Source organism: Cherax quadricarinatus, chromosome 19, assembly GCF_038502225.1.
Source record: "Cherax quadricarinatus isolate ZL_2023a chromosome 19, ASM3850222v1, whole genome shotgun sequence".
In the NCBI taxonomy this organism is placed as follows: domain Eukaryota; kingdom Metazoa; phylum Arthropoda; class Malacostraca; order Decapoda; family Parastacidae; genus Cherax; species Cherax quadricarinatus.
In genome coordinates this window covers 29,535,643-29,540,642 of record NC_091310.1, presented here as the reverse complement: position 1 = coordinate 29,540,642, position 5,000 = coordinate 29,535,643, and the positions used below count along the sequence as shown (strand labels likewise).

At 49.0% G+C, this 5,000-nt stretch overlaps 2 protein-coding genes across 2 annotated transcripts in view; one reads left to right on the top strand and one right to left on the bottom strand.

The window, feature by feature from the left end:
• Positions 1–5,000, top strand: part of LOC138852929 (sorbitol dehydrogenase-like) — a 614,649-nt gene that overhangs the window by 307,216 nt on the left and 302,433 nt on the right. The gene's annotated exons all lie outside the window — the stretch shown is intronic.
• LOC128688162 (uncharacterized) overlaps positions 1–5,000 on the bottom strand; it is a 68,457-nt gene that overhangs the window by 34,097 nt on the left and 29,360 nt on the right. The window lies entirely within an intron of this gene.

The following is a 5,000-nucleotide window of genomic DNA, read 5'->3' as shown; positions in this document are numbered from 1 at the left end:
TTACGTGTGGTTCAACCCCCGCAGAGGACAGAGGACAGAGGACAGCTTCATGATAACAGCTTTGTCTCCCCAAAGGTTTGTGGGGAGACAAAAGCTGTGGCGTTTGCCCTCTGGGAATATAACAGTGACTGAAGTGTTTATTTGTAGTGTTGGGGAGGGGGATAGAGATGGAGGGGGAGGGAGGAGAGGGAGGGGAATAGAGGATGTGGAAGGGGGGGGTCATTGCTGTGTATATGAAATAATACAGAGGTTTGTGGGGTTGGTGGTAGGTGGGGTAGGGAGGGGGGATTGAAGTGCGGTGGAAGTGTGGGTAGGGGTTGATGTGGGGTGTAGGTAGGGGTTGATGTGGGTTTTAGGTAGGGGTTCTAGCGGGGCTGGGGGTTGATGTAGGGGTGGGGTTGTGGTGGGGTTGTGGTGGGGGTGGGATTGATGTAGGGGTGGGGGATGATGCTGGAGTGGGGGATGATGCAGGGGTGGGGGATGATGCAGAGGTGGGGGATGATGAGGGGGTTGGTGATGATGCAGGGGTGGGGGATGATGCTGGGGTGGAGGATGATTCGGGGGTGGGGGATGATGCAGGGGTGGGGGATGATGCAGGGGTGGGGGATGATGAGGGGGTTGGTGATAATGCAGGGGTGGGGGATGATGCTGGGGTGGAGGACGATTCGGGGGTGGGGGATGATGCAGGGGTGGGGATGATGCTGGGGTGGGGGATAATGCTCGGGTGGGGGATGATTCGGGGGTGGGGGTGATGCGGGTGCGGGATGATGCGGGGGTGGGTGATGATGCAGGGATGGTGATGATGCGGGGGTGGGGGATGATGCAGGGGTGATGATGATGCGGAGGTGGGTGATGATGCGGGGGTGGGTGATGATGCAGGGATGGTGATGATGCGGGGGTGGTGGATGATGCAGGGGTGGTGATGATGAGGGGGTGGGTGATGATGCAGGGGTGAGTGATGATGCAGGGATGGTGCTGATGCGGGGGTGGGTGATGATGCAGGGGTGGTGATGATGCGGAGGTGGGTGATGATGCGGGGGTGGGTGATGATGAGGAGGTGGGTGATGATGCAGGGGTGATGATGATGCGGAGGTGGGTGATGATGCGGGGGTGGGGGATGATGCAGGGATGGTGATGATGCGGGGGTGGGGGATGATGCAGGGGTGGTGATGATGCGGAGGTGGGTGATGATGCAGGGGTGAGTGATGATGAGGAGGTGGGTGATGATGCAGGGGTGATGATGATGCGGAGGTGGGTGATGATGCGGGGGTGGGTGATGATGCAGGGATGGTGATGATGCGGGGGTGGTGGATGATGCAGGGGTGGTGATGATGAGGGGGTGGGTGATGATGCAGGGGTGAGTGATGATGCAGGGATGGTGCTGATGCGGGGGTGGGTGATGATGCAGGGGTGGTGATGATGCGGAGGTGGGTGATGATGCGGGGGTGGGTGATGATGCAGGGATGGTGATGATGCGGGGGTGGGGGATGATGCAGGGGTGGTGATGATGCGGAGGTGGGTGATGATGCAGGGGTGAGTGATGATGAGGAGGTGGGTGATGATGCAGGGGTGAGTGATGATGCAGGGGATGGGGATGATTCGGGGTTGGTGGATGATGCTGGGGTGGTGGATGATGTTGGGGTGGGTGATGATGCTGGGGTGGGGGATGATGCTGGGGTGGGGGATGATGCTGGGGTGGGTGATGATGCAGGGGTGAGTGATGATGCACGGATGATGATGATGCTGGGGTGGGGGATGATGCAGGGGTGGTGATGATGCTGGGGTGGTGGATGATGCTGGGGTGGGTGATGATACTGGGGTGGTGGATGATGCTGGGGTGGTGGATGATGCTGGGGTGGTGGATGATGCTGGGGTGGGTGATGATGCTGGGGTGGTGGATGATGCTGGGGTGGTGGATGATGCTGGGGTGGTGGATGATACTGGGGTGGGGGATGATGCTGGGGTGGTGGATGATGCTGGGGTGGTGGATGATGCTGGGGTGGTGGATGATGCTGGGGTGGGGGATGATGCTGGGGTGGGGGATGATGCTGGGGTGGTGGATGATGCTGGGGTGGTGGATGATGTTGGGGTGGTGGATGATGCTGGGGTGGTGGATGATGTTGGGGTGGTGGATGATGTTGGGGTGGTGGATGATGCTGGGGTGGTGGATGATGTTGGGGTGGTGGATGATGCTGGGGTGGTGGATGATGTTGGGGTGGTGGATGATGTTGTTGTGGTGGATGATGCTGGGGTGGGAGATGAGGTGGGGTGGTGGATGATGCTGGGGTGGGGGATGATGCTGGGGTGGTGGATGATGCTGGGGTGGTGGATGATGCTGGGGTGGTGGATGATGCTGCGGTGGTGGATGATGCTGGGGTGGTGGATGATGCTGGGGTGGAGGATGATGCTGGGGTGGTGGATGATGCTGGGGTGGTGGATGATGCTGGGGTGGGGGATGAGGTGGGGGAGCCTTCAGGTGTGTCAGGTCGCCATTAAAGCCGATGTTCTCATGGTAAGGCAGGTCATTAATGGTCTCTGGGTGTGGCCCCTCTCTCTGTTGTCATGTGTTGTCATGTGCTGTCATGTGTTGTCATGTGTTACGTGCTGCTATGTGTTGTTATATATTGTCATGTGCTGTCATGTGTTCCCCCTGCTGTCATGCGTTTCATGTGTTGTCCCTTGTTGTGATTCTGATGTGTTGCTCTATCCGGCCTTGTTTTGACCGGATGATCCTAATCCACTTACCAATCCCCGGCATTATCTACGGTATAAAACGAAAGTCTCCTATATACTCTTATAATAGCAAATTTCACACCGACAACCCAGGACCTCCTTCAGAATATCGTTTTTCCATTCCGGAACTGCCTTTCTACACTTAATATCGCCAATTTTCCTCTTTATTCTCTCCACTGTGAGCCAAAAATGCCTTTCCAATCAGTGGAATTGCCTGTACTTTACCCACCGGTGTAATATTTTATGTCTAGGAGGCGGTAGTGATTTCCTTGTAAGTGGATAAAGAATGAAAAGGCAGAACACCGTCACTGGAACAATACACAAATAACAAACACATAGGAGAGAGAAACTTACAACGACGTTTCGGTCCGACTTGGACCATTTACAAGTCTTGCCAATGGATCTATGAAAATTTCTCCTGATGCGGTATTAGCCATGATTTTGGTCACTGACCGAGGCCTTCCTCTGGCCTACCTGTTTATCCCGTAAAGAAAATATAAATCACATTATAAAATGCATTGTTGGATTTTTCACCCTACATAAAAGATCACAACAATAGTGTTCGACGAATAGGGATTTTACTGACTAGAATAATTAATTGTGCTTTTAAGTGTTAGAATAAGTTGGTTAAAACCTTGTTTACCTGCGGACGAATAGACACACTTAGGACATCTTATTGGTGGGATCTTGGTCAATCCAAACAGTACAAGAGTATGAGAGAAAACAGTATATATAGTGGAGAAAGTGGGTCACATGTCACAGTGACCTGCTTCCCCGCTATATGTTCGGTGACCTCTCATTCTCTTTTATGGAACAAGGCACAACACCATGACTGGAACAATACAAAAATAATCCTGTGTGACTAGTTAATGGTTCATGTTGGAGCGAAACGTCGTCGTAAGTTTCATTCTCCTATGTGTGGGTTATTTGTGTATTTTATCACTTGTAGCGACCAAGGTCCCAGGACTAAAATCAATCCAATAAGTTCCGAGTGTATTTGACTCTTGGGTAATTTCATCCATATTGTCAGGATCTTCAAAAATTCAGTTTCAATTGTTTCCCTGTGTGTTCTGCTTAATACAACCCGAGAATAAATCTACAATATTTCCGCTCATCTACTCGATGAACGGAAATATTGATTGCAGGTGCGGCAGTAGTCGTAAGATTTCTTATCTTAAGATATGAAATCTTACGAACCATTAATCTAGTGATTCAGGAGATTAGTATCAAGCGCTAAGAGGTGTATACACAAATGGTATTTTACCGACATTTTACCGTCTTACTGTGAAGATGTTCCGACCTACGAGACGTTATGATTTCTCACAGAGATAGGTAGAAGGAAATCACATATACCCCACGTCTCTACCCAACTCTGTGAGTACTGATGAAGTCCGTGGTGGACGAAGTATCTTCTCAAGAAGACGTTTCGTCCACCTTCTTAGAGTTTATTTAACGAAGCCCTGAAGGAGGTGAATGATGGAAGATTTTTTTTTTAGAGAGAGAGAGATATTGGAAAACCTGTGAATGTCTACGCAAGGGAAATCTTTCAGTTCCACAAATAGATAGGTCGCAGCTCGGTGGTAGCAGACTGGGGTTAACAGTCGAAGGTCTGGGGCTCATTCCAGTGCTGGTGGTGAGGTACATGCAAGTCTGATTCATACCTGGTGCCTCTGTTCACCTCCCATTATATAAGCCCTTGAATGTTAGAAAATTTCTTCGGAACGAACAAAGGTAAGATAAAAGCGCTTTTGTCTATTAATTGCACGCTGTTTCGGTCCTGAAATATCTGGCTGTTTATTTACAATTGACTGATGTTTTTATTAGATAATGAATGAAGAATAGAAAAATGCTCGAAACAACTCTGATAAGTCGAAAAAATCAATAAAATCGCATTTGAATATATATATATATATATATATATATATATATATATATATATATATATATATATATATATATATATATATATATATATATATATATATATATATATATATATATTTGAACGTATCTATAGCTTTCATGACCAATAAAAAAAAGCGAGTCTGAAGCAAAAATCGGCTTCATAAGAGCGTTCCTATAAATATGACACTCTAACTAGTATTATCAATGAATTTCAGCCATAATAGCCTTCATGAGGTCAACAAGCTGTAAATCTAACTACCAGACCTTTTATTTATCCCCACATGCATGCAACCAATATATATCACTGGATGGTCAAGGCAACATATCTACTACTGCCTCCAACCTCAGTGGACGTTGAGACT